This window comes from Gobio gobio, assembly GCF_949357685.1.
Source record: "Gobio gobio genome assembly, chromosome: 5".
NCBI lineage: Eukaryota > Metazoa > Chordata > Actinopteri > Cypriniformes > Gobionidae > Gobio > Gobio gobio.
The window spans coordinates 11,266,261-11,271,377 of NC_137101.1; positions in this window are offsets into that span (position 1 = coordinate 11,266,261).

Below are 5,117 nucleotides of genomic sequence, written 5' to 3' on the forward strand. Positions count from 1 at the left end.
TAATACTTTTAATTGCTGCACCCGAAATCGCATACTGTATAGTAGGTATTTGGTTCGGAACCAAATAAAAAGCATGTTCTATAAATGGTAAATGGACTGCATTTATATAGCGCTTTTAACAGACCTACGGCCATCCAAAGCGCTTTACATTTTGCCTCACATTCACCCATTCATACACTGATGGCGGTGTCTGCCATGCAAGGCGCCATCCAGCTCGTCGGGAGCAGCTGGGGTTAGGTGTCTTGCTCATGGACACCTCGACACTTGGTCAGGTGGAACAGGGGATCGAACCACCAACCTTCCGGTTTGTAGACAACCTACATGAACCACTGAGCCACTGCCGCCCCTATAGAATAAATGTGTGTAGTATGAATGAAATTTGGACGTACTACTATATCTGCCATATTGTCATTACTATCATCGTCTTTTTCATTATCATGTGACCTACGGCGTTAGTTGTTACCTCCATTCTCAAATCCTCTCCCGTGGCCTCATGGGATAGTAAAGTGTCCATCGAATGCACACTTCAGAATCTTACCGGAGGTAGTCATCCAGCTACTTTTCACATTCTATTTTAAGAATAGCCTACAATGAATTCGCACTCTCGGCTCACATACTAGGTGCGTCCCAATGCGCGTACTTATGCACTGTATGATGTTTTGTAGTATAAATAATGCGGAGTGGTGCGATCACACTGAACATTTAAATAAAGAAAAAGTACACTTTTTTACCCGGATGATGCACTTAATTAACTGAAAAAACTAAGGCCATGTCCCAAATGGTACCCTAAACCCTCACGGTCTTCCTCTGAGTCCGCACTTTCACGACGTGGGCCCTGTCCCAAATGGCACACTTCATGTGCACTTTCGGTTTTGTGGACTTACAATGGCCTTTGCTTGCACATGTCAGTTCAGTCCACGAGACCGCAGGGTGTCCCAGTTGGCATTTTAGGTCTCAGAAGGGTGCTCGTGAGCGCCCCCTTTGAGGTCGATATGCGCCCTCGATGCGCACTTTTGCCGAGCCGAGCCGGCATTACGTCGTGAAAGTGCGGACTCAGAGAAAGACAGTGAGGGTGCCATTTGGGACAGGGCCGTAAGTCCCCTGCGTAGCTCGCACGTGGCATTGATTCAACAAGGTGCTGAAAGCATTCTTTAGAAATGTTGGCCCATATTGATAGGATAGCATCTTGCAGTTGATGGAGATTTGTGGGATGCACATCCAGGGCACGAAGCTCCCGTTCCACCACATCCCAAAGATGCTTTATTGGGTTGAGATCTGGTGACTGTGGGGGCCATTTTAGTTCAGTGAACTCATTGTCATGTTCAAGAAACCAATTTGAAATGATTCGAGCTTTGTGACATGGTGCATTATCCTGCTGGAAGTAGCCATCAGAGGATGGGTACATGGTGGTCATAAAGGGATGGACATGGTCAGAAACAATGCTCAGGTTGGCCGTGGCATTTAAACGATGCCCAATTGGCACTAAGGGGCCTAAAGTGTGCCAAGAAAACATCCCCCACCCCATAACACCACCACCACCAGCCTGCACAGTGGTAACAAGGCATGATGGATCCATGTTCTCATTCTGTTTACGCCAAATTCTGACTCTACCATCTGAATGTCTCAACAGAAATAGAGACTCCATAAATGTTGCTCCAGAGACCAGGCAACATTTTTCCATCTTTTTCCTATTTGTAGTGGAGATGAGTGGTATCCGGTGGGGTCTTCTGCTGTTGTAGCCCATCCGCATCAAGGTTGTGCGTGTTATGACTTCAAAAATGCTTTGCTGCATACCTCGGTTGTAACGAATGGTTATTTCGGTCAAAGTTGCTTGAATCAGTCGGCCCATTCTCCTCTGACCTCTAGCATCAACAAGGCATTTTCGCCCACAGGACTGCCGCATACTGGATGTTTTTCCCTTTTCACACCATTCTTTGTAAACCCTAGAAATGGTTGTGCATGAAAATCCCAGTAACTGAGCAGATTGTGAAATACTCAGACCGGCCCGTCTGGCACCAACAACCATGCCACGCTCAAAATTGCTTAAAGGGGTGGTAAACCACGATTTCACTATTCTAACTTTAGCTACCGTGTAATGTTGCTGCTTGAGCATAAACAACATCTACAAAGTTACAACGTTCAAAGTTTAAAGCAAAGGGAGATATTTGCTTTTAAAGAAATCAGTTTCTAAGAACTACAGCAAACAGCCAGTAGGCGACTACACACATTCCTCCAGGGTTGGTGACATCACCAGCCCCAATATTTACATAAACCCCTCCTCCGAGAATATTAAATAAGGGGGGGTGAGGCCATTTTGTATCGCGGCGCTGTTGTGGTATAGTTAGGCTGGAGTGTTGTTGCCACGATGCCAAGGAAACGCTGTTATTTTCATCCGGATTGCAGGTCTGGGGTACTTGCTCTGTTCAGCCTTCCTTGGGACGGGGGTGCGTTGCAGAGCGTTTAACATACAGCATGTTATATGCACGTGTGTTTGAGACGGGGAACAGGCGCGCGCAGGGCTCCCTGCAGCACATCTCACAGAGGAAAACATCCACCGTCTTCGCGATTTCAATGCCGGATTTGCACAACGTCAGCTGCGTGAAAAAAACACTGCCGGTGCGTGGATGCACGACGCGCGCGCTGCACATTTCACGGAGGACAACTTCCACAAACTTTGCGAGTTCAATACAGGATATGCACAACGGCTTGTCCTGAAAGCTGGATTTACAAACAGAAGCTGTTTACGGGCCACAACCTGTAAGTCTGATTTATTTTTCATCGATGTGTTTTCCTGTAATAGGTTGTAGCAAGGAAGTAAACAGATGACAACGCTGTTCTGCAAACCAGTCTGTTAAATGCTCATTCATACTTAACGTTATCCGACGAACACCTAACGTTACGAACACCTAACGTTACAAACACTAACGTTAAAATCTCAACAGCGAACCTGGCATTAGTGTAAATGATTCTTTGATTAGAGCTTTTATGTATTGTTTATCTACAGGCATGCTAAACATGGTTCTGTGTGTGATTTGGCTAACTTACTAGTTAAAGCCAGTGCTTAGTGTTCGTTTTGGGTTAGTTCTTGTGACAGATATTTGGTTATAATCGTTCTAAAAATACAAAAGTTAAAGTGCCATTCAGTAGCGATCATTATAGATCCGCAGTCTTTACTCTTGAGGACTGAACAGGTTCTGCTCGATCATCTTCACTCAAATGTTCTGGGTCTGATTCGGGCTCATATGGTTTTATTGACGCCGTTGTTTCTAATACTGACCAAAGCACAGCCTCCGGTAAAGGTAAGGGGCGTGACGTTTCCGACAAACGTGCACTGCGGTTAGCGAATCACAACACACTGGGCCAGCTAACCAATCTGAGCCCATCGCGTATTTTTGAGGGACTGGCTTCATACAACCCGGAAAGCATCAGACCGTTTTACAAGGAGGGACAGAGCAGTGTAGAATAAAGGTCAAATATATGAAAAATAAGGCAATTTTTTTTTAAACGAAGCATGAACACATGTTACAGTGCACCCCACAAACACAGTCAAGCCTTCAAAAGAATGTGTTTTACCACCCCTTTAAATCACTTCACATCACAGATTAACTCATTTTACTAGTCTGCTTTCACAGCCTTGTTGTAATCACACTCTTGCAAACTAATATAACTCAGACTTTGAGGGAAAATGTTTGAAAGAGTTGTCGGAAGCTTAGTGATGGTGACAATTAAGTCACACGCCCGTGATGTAGTTTGTTTACAGTTTCATTTTGTACTGAGGCTTCAAAATTCATAAAAGTTGTGTTCATTTGTGAAGATTATTATGATGAACAAAATGTGTAAGAATCATACACTTCTGTTGGTCACAGACCTTATTATAATCCAAAAGCAAGTGGAAAAATCCTTTTGGGTGATGCTAACTTCTGGGTTAGCCTCCAAAAATAAGTCATCACAGCCCTATTAGCAGACAAACATCCAACCAAACATTTTGCATTGTTTGAGAAGCTGTTTGACTTGGATCACAATAGGGGAGACAATACAATCACAATTTCCATTTCATGCTGACTTTAATTTATTTAGCCCATACTTAAAGGATTAGTTCACTTCAAAATGAACATTTCCTGATCATTTACTCACCCCCATGCCATCCAAGATGTCCGTGTCTTTCTTTCTTCAGTGGAAAAGAAATTAGGTTTTTTAGGAAAACATTTCAGGATTTTTGATCTCCATAATGGACTTCAACGGCAACCAAAATGTTAAAGGTCCAAATCAATGCAGTTTCAAAGGGCTTCAGAGGCTCTGCACGATCCCAGCTGAGGAATAGGGTCTTATCTAGCGAAACCATCGGTCATTTTCTAAAATATATAAAAATGTATATACTTTTTAACCTAAATTACTCATTTTGCGCTGCTTTGTGACACACCACGAATTGCGCAATTACATCGAAAAGGTCACGCTAGACGTAGGCGGAAGTACCGCCCCCGTGTTTACAAAGCGCTCGTGCTAAGACTAATACAAACATCCTTTAGCTACGATGTCGGACCTACGATGTCGGACGATTTTGAAGTTGGAGGAGATGGAGTTTTTTTTGTAAAGGGCATTTGTATTAGTCTTCGCACGTTTGCTTGGGGCGTCACTCTCAGAAAAAAAGGTACAGTGCTGTCACTGGGGCGGTACACTAAGGTACAAAAGTACTCACCCCTAAAAGGTACATATTAGTACCTCAAAAGGTACAGTATTTTAAGAGTGCGTATTAGTACATATTAATACCTTAAAGGTACATATTAGTACCTTTTCGGTTTTGTACCTTAGGGTACCGCCCCAGTGACAGCAATGTACCTTTTTTTCTGACATTGATAGGCTACTTCCGTTTTCGTCTAGCATGACCTTTCCGACAGGGTTGCGTAATCCGTGGCACGTCGCAGAGCAGCGCAAGATGAGCAATTTAGGTTAAAAAGTATATAAATTTAGTTTTTTTGCTAGATAAGACCCTATTCCTTGTCTGGGATCATGTAGAGTCTCTGAACCCCTTCAAAGCCCTTTGTTACTGCATTGATTTGAACCTACAACCCGTTGGTTGCATTTGAAGTCCATTATATGAAGAAAAATCCTGGAATGTT